General features: G+C 32.3%; 1 protein-coding gene across 1 annotated transcript in view; it reads left to right on the forward strand.

Moving 5' to 3' along the window:
* The window catches only part of Epha6 (EPH receptor A6), an 808761-nt gene that overhangs the window by 151246 nt on the left and 640977 nt on the right, over nucleotides 1-16538 (forward strand). The gene's annotated exons all lie outside the window — the stretch shown is intronic.

Consider the following 16538-nt stretch of genomic DNA (forward strand, 5'->3'; position numbering starts at 1 on the left):
AGGCATTTTTACCTTCATTGGTTTTATTTTTTTTCATTCTCTTACTATTGTTTCTGCTCTGCATACTCTGTTTTGTAATTCCTTTCTCTCTTTTATGGATTTATATTATTTCTTATAGATTTTCAAATCATATTGTAATAGATTTTGAGTCAAAATTAATCTCCTCATTTTTATTGAGGATATTGACCATATTTCTAAGCATTTTATAATGTCCTTTGGATTTCTAACATAGGCTAATTTGTCTGGGAATTTCACATTCTGTTTTCTTTACTTTTTTTCCTTTTCCTTTGTTGATTAATTAGTTGCACCAGCCCAGTCCTTAAATACAGAAAAAAAATTAAGAGGCATAAGAAATTTACCCAACAATTTTTATTAGTATCCTGGTTGACAGGTGGGTAGTTCCCCTTCGTGCAGTGACTTGGGAACCAGGCTTCTTGCATTTCTTAAAGCAGATATCCCTGAGAGCTTGGAAGTGGTCTGTGTCCAGCTCAGAGACTGTAGGGAGCACATGTTCCTTTTAATCAATTCATATTTGAAGAGACAGATTTCTTTCTGTCACAAACCAACAGTAAGAATGAGTACATGACCAAACCTGGCTGTAAACAGGGAGTAGGATATTCTTAAATGATGTCCCGGCTCAGTAATTGCTTTTCAACAACAGTTTCCAACCATGGATGAGAAAGTCTAAATTTTTCTATAAAAATGTTCATCTTTGAAACAGTCTGCCTCCTGTCTTACAAAATGGACACACTCATCTTCATATGTCTGATAATGCAGTGTTTTATCTATCAAGTTTAAATATGTCTTCTTGTCGTCTGGGGATGCACAAATAAATGACAAGCCATCTACTACTAACATAAAATATACAATAGTGTAACAAAATAGAATATTCCCAGGAAGAAAAGGGAATAATGCTGGAGGTTATGTTAAGAGACTAAATGAGATACAGGAAGGTAAACATATCTCCTATATGGATATTTAAAAACAAAATCACTTGGAACATATAATAGTGATTACTAGAAGCAAGGAAGAATGGGGGAAGAAGAATAAAGGAAACTTGGATAACAGGCACCTAAACACAATTATAAATAAGAAGTTCTAGTGTTCTACAACACAGTGGGTATCTGCAATTCATAGTAAACTTACGTATTTTATTTGTAACTACTAGAATGGATCTCAATATCTTCAAACACAAAGTAATGATAAGGAGATGGAAATGTTGATTACGTTGATTTGATCAGTACATACTAAATGTATTGAAATAATCACATTTTGCTACAAAAGTATGTACAAATTATGTTAAATTTTTTTAAAAATGTTAATAGAGATGGAAATATTAATTTTCCTAATTTTATTATTTTATTATATATACATGTATTAAACTATTAAACTGTACCTCATAAATGTGTAGAATTAAAAATAATTCAAATGAGGAAAAGGGGAACACACAGATGTGACTGCACATTAGCAATGAAGGACCCTATGGGGCAGGCACTATGAGGTTCTGAATGCTGATTCCGTGGTGCACTCTTATCCATTGTCCTCAGTGTCTCCTGGCTCCACTCTGTGAGCTTTTTTTTTTTTTTTAATCATCATGACTATTTCTGAAATATTGGAGGGCGAGCAGCTTTTATCGCCATGCTCATCCGTTTCTGGAGTACATGGATTGTTTTACCTCTATAGCCTCTTTTAGTCTAGACTCATGATTTGTTGGCAGTAAGATTTCCTAAAATTCATAGTATCCTTTTGACATGTTTGTCAATTCCATGTGCCAGGATCCACACACCAGGTCCATAGCTTTTAGGTGTGCTCCATTTATTAACTTACCCATTTGCTGCTTTACTCAAACTCCTCCTTTAATTTAATGCAGCTAAGTTCAGATCATCTTAAACACTAGGGGTGAGTAGGTCTACGGAATGAGGTAGAGTCTTTTTACTAGGATGTCTCAATCTATGTTTGGTACTTAAAATATTTTTTCTTAGTTTTTTCTCTGTTTGATATTGGAAAAAAAAAATCACCCTTTCTCATCCTGAATCAACTAATGTGCAATGCTTTCTAGTTTTGCTTTTTTGTTTTTGTTTTTGCTCTTTAAGCTTGCAGCATAGCTAATTATTGCCTGGGCTTCTCTCTTCCTGAAAGTATCTTCTTAAATATATCAAGTAACATTCTACACACACACCCACCCCCACACACACACACACACACACACACACACACACACACACACCATACACTTGGCCGGCTTTCCAGCTCAAAATTTTACCAAAAATATTATTATAACATAATAAAGGTTTGCATTTATCTAGCCTCCTCTTAAGTTTACATATCACTAGCCCTCTGATTACTGAGCTTAATGTCATAGTTCAAGTTTTTTTTTTTTTTACATGTCAGTTGAAGGGCATAGCCATATGTATTTTTAATACTTGATTTAGGGTACTACTTAAGAGCTGAGGTAACAAAATCAAATTCTAAATCCTAGAATCTTAATATGTAGAAGTTTGTTTTTCATTCATATAAGAATGCCAGGTGTGCCTGGTTTCCAAATCATACATTTTTCATCTCCATTATCATCTATGGCCTTCCAATGAATGTAAAAATAATCACATAGAAGACACAACTATTTATTGAAAGTCTTGGCATACATGTGTTATATAAGCTTGACAAAGTCACTATAGCACACTTGTAAAAGTTATATAGTTAACAAGGTAAAGGTTCTGAGTGCAAGCAGCAATATTAAGCTCCATCCAGTGCAGGTAAAAGAGAATTATCTTTTTTGATCATCCAACAAGCAGTTAACACATGTATAAATGTTCCGTGAAAACACAAACTGAACTGAATATATATTCCTAATTAAACATTAAAAGTCATTTTTATAAATTTAACCTCTTTTCCATAGCAATAAGTAGGATTCAAATCTTTTGAAGAATAGTGTGATTATTTTCATGTTCAACCCACAAATAGCACCAGGGAACAGTTGAAGTAAATTTCTCACTAATATATTTTGCAGTGCATTGAAAGTTTAATGTCAAACCTTTACTATAGAAAACTGTCTTAATTTTATAAAAATGCAGTAAAATATAATTATAAAATATTGTACTTAATAAATATGTGCATATTAAAAGTAAATGATAATCATCATACTAATAAAATTAATAATGTATTCCTGTATAACTAATAAAATTATGATAATGATAAAACATAGGGGCTGATTTGAAGTTATATGAACTTTTTTTCTCTTAATATTTTATTTAATATAAAAAGTTTTTTTTTATTTATATATGACAGTGGAATGCATTACAATTCTTATTGCACATATATTACATATATCTCTGGTTGTAAACAAAGTATATTTACACCAATTCATGTATTCATACATGTACTTTGGATAATAATGTCCATCACATCCACCATCATTTCTAACCCCATACCCCCTCCCTTACCTTCCCACCCCTCTTCCCTATCTAGAGTTTGTGTATTCCTCCCATGCTCCCTCTCCCTACCCCACTATGAATCAGCCTCCTTTTATCAGAGAAACCATTCAGCATTTGGTTTTTGGGGGATTGGCTAAATTCACTTAGTTTTATCTTCTCTAACTCCATCTATTTACCTGCAAATGCCATAATTTTATTCTCTTTTATTGCTGAGTTATATTCCATTATGTATATATGCCACATTTTTTTTATCCATTCATCCACTGAAGGGCATCTAGGTTGGTTCCACAGTTTAGCTACTGTGAATTGTGCTGCTATAAACATTAATGTGGCTGTGTCCCTATAGTATGCTGTTTTTAAGTCCTTTGGGTACAGATCAAGGAGAGGGATAGCTGTGTCAAATGGTGGTTTCATTCCTGATTTTCCAAGAAGTCTCCATACTGCTTTCCATATTGACTGCACCAATTTGCTCCCACCTGCAGTGTATGAGTGTACCTTTCTCCCCCAACATTCTCGCCAATACTTATTGTTGTTTGTCATCATAATAGCTGCCATTCTGACTAGAGTGAAATGAAATCTTAGAGTGGTTTTGATTTGCATTTCTCAAATTGCTAGTGATGATGAACATTTTTTCATATATTTGTTGACTGATTGTATATCATCTTCTTGTAAGTGTCTGTTCACATCCTTGGCCCATTTATTGGGTTATTATTATTATTATTTTGGTGTTTAGCTTTTTGAGTTCTTTATATACCCTAGAGATTAGTGCTCTATCTTATGTGAGAGGGGTAAAGATTTGCTCCAAAGATGTAGGTTCTCTATTCATCTCACAGATTGTTTCTTTTGTTGAGAAGAAACTTTTTAGTGTGAGTCCATCCCATTTATTGATTCTTGATTTTAATTTTTGAGCCAAAGAAGTCTTATTAAGGAAGTTGGGGCCTAATCCCACATACATAATTAAAAAAATATGATAATTATAAAATTTAGGAGCTGATTTGAAGTTATATGTTCTTTTCTCTATATTCAGAGCTAGCATTGAAACTACAGTGGTATTATTGATTGCATATATTGTATATGACCATTGAATAAGTTCTTTTAGGATATTCTCACATCTAAGCTCTATAGAAGTATACTTAGAAGGACTACGGAGTTTAAGTTTCCAGTAATAGAGTCTATAAAGACCAATGGAAAAATTGATAGAGAAAAATGGATAGGTGTTTCAGGGTTTAAGAATAGGGTATATGATATAAATACACTTAAAATGTTTATTTAAGATAAATTGTATCTTTTATGCAAAAAGAGCATTTTGATTTTGGTTATAGTTACAATTACTACTATTTTCTGGAGGAGGATTCTGAAGGTAAATATATGTGTATATATATGTTATATAAAATATATAATTATGTATTGTATATAAAATAAGAGTATATATTATGGTGATGGGGAGAGATTCTTATTTTAGAGTTCTTTGAGACAGTGACATAATACAGTTTTAAGAAATTGCTAGTGTTCTCAGTTATGCCTGTGGCCTTTTAAAGAAGAAATTTTTGTACTCGATTTTTCTTCTATTTTGGTGTGTAGTACTTTACAAGGGAAATTTTTATTATTATTTATAGTTTTCCATCATGATTTTGTGTGAAAAATAAATTTTGATAACTGATTACTATTTTCAATCTGAATTTAGTAGAAACCATCTGTTTTGAGAATGAGTCTCAATAAATAAGGAATTACTAGAAATGTTAGTCTATTACTAGAAAAGGTAATCTCAGTTTTAAAAGCATGAAAAACCGTGGTGCAATGATAAATTTAGAGGAATGGAGATTTCCAGTTTCTTGTTGCTCTACAAAGACTATCAACACATAAAGAAGCATGGAGTAGCAATGACTGATGGCAACTTTGGGAGCATAAAATCTGTTTTATCTTCAGCAGCAGACAAGGAAAAAGCATGATTTATTCCCATTATTTGAGAGTATTAAAAATAACTACAGTAAAAAATTATGAAGATCTCTTGAAAGATGTAAACCTTTTGTGTTGAACAGAGATAATTATCCATTGTCTTGGACAGAATTCTATAATAGGATCATAGTACTTTTGGTCATTTTCTTAAAATGATTAATATCCCTTCATTTCTTTGTCTTATTTCTAATATTCCTCTGAAGTTAGCTGCTATACAGGATGGGCTATTTTGTATCCCAATGAACCAAAGAAGCCTATGTTCTTTGTATCAATGTTGACTAATTAAATATTTTAATTCAATTAAGTATAAAAAGAGTAGTTAATTTGTACAACTTTGAAATCGCAATAAAGATGGATTATGTAAGAGCTTATTCTCAATTAATTTAATAATTGCATTAGGACCAAGAGCCTACTCTTTTTAAAGTCTAATTGTATGTGGGTGTATTCCATGTAATTATAGATTGTTAATGTGAACCAATTTGCCATGCATATGAAATTCTATACTTAATTATGTAATTTTCAAAATTACCCTATAAAATAAATAGCAAATAACACACACTACTGAGGCAAATTATTGATAGTTTTCATATTTGATCATAAGTTCCTTTACTTTTATTTAGATGACCATTAAATTCCCTACTTACCTATTCATGGATATGTCATATATTAATGTATTCTCTTAATTGACCCGTATTTGATTCAGTAGAATAACTTGGTCTTGATGAAATATTGCTTTAATGTTAAATTATATATATATTCTTTATAAAAAACCTAGATGAACATATTCAAACTAATGCAGTGAATCACAAAGTTGTTATTAGTGATTAAAAAAGAGTAAAATAATTAGGTTATTGAGTTCTTGGATGAGAAATTTAGATATTTGGAAGATACACATGTTAATTCAGAGTTATGAACAAATCACATTCAATTGTTACTGTTTTGCCGCTTCTAAATCAGCAGAAAGACTCCAAATTTTATTCAAAATAAAAATGGAATGAAATGTAGAAGAATGTTGAAAAATAAAAAGGGAAAAATATCTGAACAATAATTCAGTAATTGAATTAAAATGTATTCAAGGGAAACTTGAAATGTATAATATCAACACCTCAAGAGAAATCTATATTCATAGTTCCAAGTAGAAAGGGAAAATAGGTTAAATTATATGAAGTAATTAAACTATGGTAAAATAGGGATCATTGATTAATGGAGAGAGAATAGATGTGCTAATTACCTTGGTGAATCCTACTTACAGAGATTGATTGGGTTGGGGGAGCAATAGTGATTTGGATGTAGGGATAGTACTGCCACCTCTTAGTAGGCCCCAGAGGAGATGCCTTCGTAGTTTAAAGCAGCTTTCTTTAGAATGTAGGAAATTAGTATCCAGTGCAGTGCAGGGATCTATTAAGAGGCAGAGAAATCCCACAGAGGATTTAGCATTGCAATAAAACGGCTCTGAGGCAAAGTTATAACAGAAACATACTGATTTGTAGGATACAAACTGAGGCTTTCATAGACATTTACAATTCTGACAAAACATTAATTTAAAAGAATCAAAAAGAAACATTACTAATATAATAAAGGATTAAATTTATGCCAACATTGTTTTATCTGTTTGTTTTATTAGGAAGCAATCACCTAGGTATTTACTATGGATTATGATCAATCAGAGGAAACTTTTGAGAGCCTGCTTGCCAATCACACCCAGTTTTTGTAAATGAAGGCTTTTTGGAACACACCCACGTCCATTTGTTTGCATGTTATCTTTCCAGGCTTTGAAAATAAAATAGCAGAATTCAGTAGTTGTGTGGGAAACTCTATGACCTACATAGTCTAAAATATTTGCTATCTGCTTCTTTACAGATATGCTTACAGATTCTTGCTATGCATCTGGAAATACAAATGAGGTGGTCAAATGTGTTATTTTTAGGAAGGTATTAATGTGTAACTTTTTTATTTTTTTAACAATTAAACATAGCATAAAACCTCTAGTGGAAATACTGTCCTCACTGTTAGCTGTCTTTTTATTCATTCATTTTATTAAAGCATCTGTGATTAAGGAATAAAATTTCAAAAGTATTTAATAAAGGATTAGATATTGATCTTTTAAGATAAATTCTATTAAGAGAATCTGAGAGAAAAGAACATATTCATAAAATAAATCTAAAATATGTGTGTGTGTGCGCGTGCGCACACATTTTTTTCTTTGGGGGTTGTTGGTACAGTGTTACTGACTTAGGAGTACTTTCTGAAGTACTCTCTTTAGTACTAGCTGTTGTTTCATTCAGCAAAATCTTAATTATTGTCCAAGCTAAACACTAAAAATGCATTTCTTAAAAATTGGTAAGTAGCTTATATTCCTTGTACTAAAGGATGTAGAGAAGCAAATGATAACTAAAATTTAGGTTGTCTTTTACTTAAAAATTACTAGAAAATGGATTTATGTGAACCAAAGACTTGATTTTCAGTAGGTTTTCAGGTGTTATTTCTACCTTCAGATAATATTGAACTTTCAGCAATGTAAAAAAGTGTGTTTATTAAGGTATGACGTAGAATTAGCAAAAATGTATTGCATATTTACCATATTCTGGAAACTACTGATTAACATGGTCCCTGTAAAATAATACACACATGCCATTCTATTCAATACTACTTAAATAATTGTGCAGTTACTTTTATTATAGGCATATATTTATGCATATAATATATAATATGTATGTATATTATATGTATATATTATAAAATATATGATAAAATTATATACATACAGATATTCAAATAATTCATCATAACTAAGGATTTGAAAACTAATTTGACATTTAATCTTAAAATAATTTTCAGTATTTCACTGTGGACATTATTATCTCCTTCCTAAGTGTAAGTGTACCTTATGGTATTTGCCATTTGAATCTTTGTTCTTCAAACAAAACTCCTTTCTTTCTTTCTTTCTTTTCTTCCAGTATTCCACATAGCCTAGGATACATATGCAAAATCTTAATAGACATGGAGTAGATTATTTGATTTATCCCTCCTTCCATTGTGGGTTTTTTTCTTTCTTTTTTTTGGGGGGGGGAGTGTGTGTGTGTGTGTGTGTGTGTGTGTGTGTGTGTGTGTATGTTAATGATGGATATCTGGCTTCCATTGGAAGGCAGTATGATTTTTGAAACAGATGCTAGTGATGTTCACACAATTAAATGATCTGCTTATCATTTAATAATTATCAGACCAACAATGAAATGCTAAAGAGAGTTCAACATTTGGAATGTCTTTTTAAATGAGTATTACTTCAAAGTGCTAATGACCAAAATATGTAAGAATTCTGAAAGGAGAATGTGGTACTACTTTGCAGGAATTATCCTTAATGTAATAGCAATGAATTTGTTTGTGTATTTACTGTCTAGTGGCGATGGAATTGTAGTATTTCATGAAAAATGTCTTAATTTTTTTGTGACAGCTTGACTGTTTTCCCAGATGGTCAACATTTCAGAATTTGCCTTATATATATATATATTCATAAGCAAGATGAAAGATTTAATTCTAATTAATACAATGTCATTAGTAGATCTCATGAACTCTCCAAGGATAAGTAAATTAAACTGAAGTTTATTGAGAAAAATTTTGTTATTAGATAAAAAATAATTACCAAATTATTGACTTATGTTGGTCAACATTTTAACTCCCTTTTCATAAGAAGTTATTAATTAAAATTAAGAGTAAATGCTCATGTAAAAAAGAAATTAGCATTATACATCAAAGGTATCAGAAGAAAGTCTTATTAGTTGACAACTTCACTATAAGAAAACAAAGGAAATGTATGCAGCATTGAAAAACTCAGTGCTAAGGCAGCAACCTGAAATGATTTTTCCGACTCTTCCTCTGAGTAGGGCCACAAAACAACAGTGGTACTTTTCTTTAGAAACATATACATTTGTATCTTTTCCAACAAATATATAAGGATCCAGGAGTGCTTGCATTACTGGTAATTCCACTTCTAAATTAAGAAAGTCATTGGGACCTGTCTAGTTCATTTTTCAAATGCCAAAATAAAGATGCTTTTAAAATTACAAAACTATTATAAAGGCAAAAAAGAAAAACTGCCACCACTTCCAATTTAATATTAAAAAATATTCAGATATGACTAATTAATATGAACTGTGTGAAAGCCTGTGAGCTTATAAGTGATAACTGAAAGAAGTAGGTTACTAGGTGTAGAATAGAAAGGGCTCCAGAGGGGAGAGGATACTACTGGTGAGGTTGGTGCTGGAGGGAATGGCCCTGTGTCCAGGAAGCCCAGCTTCTCTGGAGTTGCATGTGACCCCAGTCCCTAAGAGCTTTACCATGTTCACCCATCTCAGAGAAAGTGGTGGTTTTAAAATTTTATTAGCAACAGGAAAACATCACTGATAGAAAATCTGTGGGAAGTGAAATTTTTCAATTAAGGGAAGACATTTAGGGAAACTCAACACTGTTAGGTTTTATTTCAGAATGGCTTGAATTATTACCTTTCCTTGGCATTCTTAAAAGCTTTTCACAGATATGCAGGTTGTTCTTTCTTCCACTGTTCATTCTCTCTGAAGAAAAACTAACAACTTCTTTCAAGTACAATGGTAATTCCCCAAATTGTGAATGAAATAAACATTGAGCATGTGTATTGTACCAGCTTATTGAAGGTGTTGATGCTCTAGGGTGATTTTGCCTGTGATGGTTCATTTAATAAACACAGTGATTGGACAGGAAATCCTGTGAGGTCATTACTGAAGTGATAGTGTAATAGTAATGAATTAGAAATAATTAAACATATGTTGTAAAATCTTATAGCTGTATTTTCTAATTTTTAATAGAATATCTTAGAAGTGATGGGTCTTAATTATTGCACCTGACTCATTAATAATTTCTGCCAACTTTTGTTCTTATATATGGCTTTTTACATTTGATAGTTCGGATAGTCCAATAGTCATCTATATAGAAATCAAATTGTTCAAGGTTCAGTATGACTTTAAATGAGTACTATAACTTTCAATATTAAATCAGCACTTATGGTTTTAATTTTTAAAAATCTGAATTTTCACATTGAATTCAAAGCTGTTTCTCTAAATATAAATATTTTCTACAGAATCTTTACTTTGAAATATTCCTCTTAGATTGTTATTAGCTTCCCAGTCTATTTCAGTTCCTTTTGAGCTTTCTTTGGGCACTCCACTTTTTAAATGAATAAAAACTATTTTACCTCCAAGTACTTTTGTTTGTTTTGGTGCTGGGAATTGAACAAAGGAGAGACAAGTGCTTGAGCACTGAGCTATATACCCAGCTCAAGAATTTCTTGAGTTTTCTGAGAGAAACTCTTCATCTCAAGGAGATATTTGCCTAATTAATATGTAATTCCCAATTTTAGAAATGAACTAAACTGATTATAAAAAATTCTATTAGAATTATTTACATTATAAGATATTTGTTTACTTTAAAGTATGAAACATTTAGTTAACATTGAGACACATTTAAGGCTTTTTAATGGTGGTCTGCAAATTATAATGACATAAATTAAACTGTACTATTAAAGTAGTAATTTCATAAGCACTGACATTTGTTTATAGCTGTGAACACATTATCACAATCGAGATGATGAACATATCTGTTGTCCCCAAATATTTCCTTATACAAGTCTGTAATTCCTTTCTCCTGCTATTCCCTGTGGTCAGTCTCTGTGGCTTTATACTTTAGTGTCTATACATTGGTTCACATTTTCTAGAATCTTATATCACAAGGTTATACAAATATATATTCTTTTTCCCGGCTGCTTTGATTCAGCATAGTTATTTTTAACTTTTTTTGTTTATTTCAGTAATCAATTTCTGTTTATTTGAGTGTAGAATATTGATTCAATACCAGTTTATTTGTTGATGGAAATTTTGGTAGTTTTCTATTTGGGATTGTTACAAATAAGGATGTTAAGGATACTTGTATGTAGTTCTTCTATTGGACATATATTTTTATTTCTCTCAGGTAAAGAATTGAACATATAGGTTATAATGTATAATTACATTTTTTAAATACTTTTTTAAAGTTGTTGATAGATCTTTATTTTATTTATGTATATGTGGTGCTAACAATTGAACCCAGGGCCTCCCACATGCTGGGCAAGTATGCTACCGCTGAGCCACAGCCCTAGCCTTGTATAATTACATTTTAAAGGAAATACCAAATTGTTTTAGTGATTGTTCATTATACCTTTTCATCAGCAGAATAGGAGAGTCTCAATGGATCCATATCCTCAGTGGCTTGTCTTTTTTTATTTTAAATATTCTGAAAGGTTATAGTGGCTTCTCTTTATGTTATCAAATTTAATTACCCCAGTGATTAAAAGTATCAAATATCTTTTCATGAGCTTATTTGTTATGTTTGGTAAAGGATCATTTTAAATCTTTTTGGTCCTATTTATTGGGTTGTTTCTTTAAATATGTTTGATTAATTTTTTTCAGTTTACTTATACAAATGTATGCATGATTATTATTTCAGAGTTTTTGACATACTCCTTCATCAAAATTAGGAGTTAAATTTATTTTTCCTTATTCTCTATTTCCTGTCTTAAGAAATTTCCAAGTCTTAATTTTAATGAATCCCTTTAATTGATCTTTTTTTCTTTTATGAATCACTTTTTTTTGGTAGTATTTGATTGATTTTGTTCTGTTTTTTGTTCGTTTTTGGTAGTCTATTCTCTTTGCTAGAATTTCTCTTTTTGCTTCATGCAATCCTTCAACCCAAGGGCTACAAATGCCTCAAGGATACTGTTTTCAAATTCCAAAGAAAGAACTTGGTTGGACTCAACAAAAAGGTTTTGGACATTTCATTACTTACTCCTGGGTGATGGTGGGCTGGAATATAATGGAGGGCCATGCCTGCCTTCAACCCGGGGGAGTATTCATATGATAGGTTGCATACACACTGTGCAGGTGGCTATCTTCAGATGTTGTAAGAGCATATTCCTTTACTTTACAACTAAGGTCACTCTTTCTCCAGTGCCTCTCTTAGGGACTGGAGATAGCCAAGTGGCCAGTTATCTCCCCTTCTACATCTCCTTCATCACCACACTCTTTCAGAGACCTTCTTGTCACTCTGCAAGCTTTCCTAGGCACTGATTGGTGTTTAGCCCAATAGTATTGTGAAAAATCTGCTGTTAGGTTCATAAGTGTATAGGATTGTCACATTCTCTTGATGAACTGATCACTTTCTCTTAGTGAAATGACCCTCTTTGTTCCCATGTGATTGTCTAAGAGATGTGTGAATACTGGTGTGATGTCTGAATACAGGGGTGATGTTTGAATACAGGATTCTTCATTTGAATTCTTGGTCCCTGTTTTTAACCTCTTTGTGTTGTTTATGTTGTTTCCCTTTGAACTTGGCAGTCCTTTCCATGAAGTGGCAGGAGTTTTTTTTTTTTTTTCCCTGAGTCCTTGATTTTGGCCTCCCCTATGTATTTCAGAAAATGAAATGGAATATTAGTTATAAATGTGTGCCAGTTCTGAATCTGTGTCTCAAGAAATTTAGCTTGTCTTGGCTTGTTCTTCTCTCCCTCTGTCACTACCAGAAGAGCTTTCTATGCATTTTTTGGAACAGATTGATCCACCCACCCCGTAATGTTTCATTATTTAGCTTATTTACAACACAGCTCTTTCTACAGCTCTTCCTCAACTATGGTCTGTTCCCAGAATTATGTAGCTCTTCAGGACCAAGGACCTGTCTGACTCTGTTTGCCAATTATTAAGACTGTTATCTCAGAATTGGGCTTGACACACATGAAGCAATGGTAAAAACATGTTTTGAATGAATACATTCTCCAATATGCTACTTTATGGATATGACCATTTCTGGGTATGCCACAGACTTTAATAGAAAACAGAGCTTTCTGTTTCATGGTATTATCCAGAAAGACAGAACACAGTAATGTTATCCTGAATATAGAAAGTATAGTAACTGATGTATTAAGGAATTAGCATTTTAAATTTTTCCAACAATTATCCCAGCTATGTTCTTATGAGATTTCCCTTTTTCCTCAATAGTGTCTTTCTTGTCTTCTTCTTGGACCAATGCCACAACTTTTCAGCTATGGCATTATTAATTTATTCTATTACTTATTCATTTGAAAGTGTCAATTTCAAATTTTACTCAAAGCTTTTTTGACATTTCCCATCTGTGATAACAGCTCTTGTAATTTCATGAGTACTTGGATGTGTGTGGTCTTGTAGGTATCTCTTTTCTCTGCCTCCTCTATGCCAGCTCCCTCTCTAATGTGACAAAAATGGGCAAATGACTTGACTCGGAGAGATTGCAGTTGTCTTTTTGCTGGTTATTTCTGCTTCTCAAGTTGATGATCACTTCAGATGTCCTCAATTTGCCTGACCTTCCAGTGCCTAATTCTCTTGTGTATGTGCTTTCTGCTGAGAATTATGTAAGATGTGCCCATTTCATGGATCACTGGAGAAGCAGGTCAAGATTCAGCTCCATATATTTCATCTTTCTCTTCTTCATTAAAATCCAGCATATACTGCTACTGAAGTACCTTTTCCCCATGGTTTCTGCTTGAAGGAATGTTAGCAGGTCAGCTTAAGCCCCTCAGCCTTATTCCTATCTTTCTGGCCCAAGGGTAGTTCATAGCCTTGCTTCAGCATACAGTGGGAAGGCAGGTGCTCACAGAGCTCATTTTCTTTACAGATATAAAGGGAACTTTCAATTCTCTATTTTGAACAGTGTCATGACTGAGCAGCAATAAGTTGGTCCATTTACCCATCAATGTTTCAGAAGAGAAATCTAATTTAAGAAGTCGAAGGAAACATTGTGTTAATTTACCTGAAATAATGGATTTGTTATGAGGAAAGATTTATTTTCACTCATGGTTTTGCAGGTTTGATCCATGGTCCTTTGGCCATTTCTTTGGACTTTTGGTGGCACAGTACATGGGCAGTGGTACATGTTAGAGGAGGCACTTCACCTAATAGCAGCCAGAAAGCAAAAAGAGCTAGGGACAAGGCCCAGTGAGCCCTTCAAGGACACACACCAGATGACCCAACTTGCTCCCAATAGTCCTTGCCTTCTGAAGGTTCTACCACCTCCCAGTAGTGTCACAGCTAGCAACTCAGCCTTTAACACACAGGCCTTTGAACCATCAATATCCAAACTATAGCAGACATTTTAGGCAACTCCAAATATTGGAGAAGGTCTTTCACCAGATTGTACTCACATTATTCCAAAGTCCATTCATTGTTCCTTATTTCTCTGTTGACTGGGGATACTGAATCTGGCAAAACCTGATGAACAATTTAAGTTATCTCTTCCCAGTTATTGGAGTTTGTGAATTAGTAGATTACTAGAAATGATCAAATTCAACTTGGTCTTTGTTGAAATTGCTGTTATGTTAGAGCACAATATGTTGTTGTGCATATTTCAACTAAAATGGGTGTTTTTTATGAAAACATTTTCTACTTTTTACCCTTTTTATTTTAATTTTGCTAGTAAAATGATTCATACTTTTTAAAGATTGTGAGATTAAATTATTGCAACTATTTCATACCTTTCACAACTTTAATTTTTCAAATTTCTATGTTGATTTTTTTAAAGTTTTTTAATTACACATTTTTTTTTTTTGTAGTGGGGATTGAACCCAGGAGAGATTTGTCACTGAGCTACATTCCTACCCCTTTTTACTTTTTATTTTGAAACAGGGTCTTACAAAGTTGATGAGGCTGGCCTCAAACTTGTGACCTTCCTGCCTCCCTCCCAAAATGCTGGGATCACAGGAAGGAGCTAACAGTGGTGACAACACTATAATTTGTTATGCTTGTATATCTACTTTTTCAATTAACAATTTATTTCCCAGAACCTGATTTAGATTTTGGGCATTACATTCTTATATTAATTTCATTTTGTAATCTGTCTTTTATAATTTGTTTTTCATATTCTGATATCACTACTGTATCTATTTACTAGGTGAAATGTTAGATATAATATAAGCTAATAAGAGTAAAAAACAATTGTCAGGGAAAATATATTTTTAAATTTCATATTATGTAAATTTTAGAAATAAAATTTTAGACTTAAAAAATAATTTACAGTGTTTTTTAAAAAAATTATTGTATATGGGTATTCACTTACATACAAATCCTCAAATAGGGAAATCTTGTTTTCTCTTTTGAACAGTTTTATAAAATTCTGTTATGCATACAACCACATATCACCCTGAGTAGACAATCAGCGGTAAGGTTCGAAGAATTTTTGTAACATTTATACCTTTTACCCTGAAGTTGATTTTTTAAATGTATTTTAATGGAGAATGTTTTACATTCTAATACATTGTATTGGAGAGTAAAATGGCAAAGCTTATCCCTCTCAGAGTTCAGTCTCTGTCCTTTCTTTCCCTCTTTTAGAGAAGTCTCTTAGGAGAAGATCTGGTGGTCAGTTCATTGCACATTCTTTTAGAACAATAATTTACATATCAAAGCCCAGATGGGAATAAACATATTCTGTGGTCCCATCTGCTGATCTCACTGTTCTGAGACCTAGTATGGAAATAGCATTAGGTTGGAGAAGACAGCTTAACTTTTCAAATAATACTGGTTTCTTTCAAGTGACAAAATACGCAAGTATTTGCTATATGTTTAAATTATTAGTTATTTGAGATCACTGATACCAAAATAAATTATTGTTCTCAGTTATGATAAGAGGTGGTAACAGGTCATCAGAAGGTCTTTTTACTGCTTGCTTGATTTCATATGTAAAAAATTGTCATTAAATGATTATCAACTGTAAGCATTTGAATAAATCACTTTTTAGTTTTATAGCAGACACACAAATCCTGGCATATTTTATATCTAACTGACCTGGAAAAAAATCTTAAAGATGAACACTTTACAATATCAAACATGGAGAGTTTGAACAATGCATGAAATGAACACAGTGGATATTTGTTGTTGTTGTTGTTGTTTTTCCTTTGAGGAGCTAAATTTAGAATCTAAATATAGAAGATATAGTTCAAATTTTCATAGTCATGAAATCAAGAAGAATGTTTACAGGATTCATTTTACTGACATCTTCTGTGAGCCAAGATAACCCATTGGCACAGTCTCAGCCCACCAAGAGTTAACATTCACAAAGCTGCTGTCTTAT

Source organism: Urocitellus parryii, chromosome 2, assembly GCF_045843805.1.
Source record: "Urocitellus parryii isolate mUroPar1 chromosome 2, mUroPar1.hap1, whole genome shotgun sequence".
Classification (NCBI taxonomy): Eukaryota; Metazoa; Chordata; class Mammalia; order Rodentia; family Sciuridae; genus Urocitellus; species Urocitellus parryii.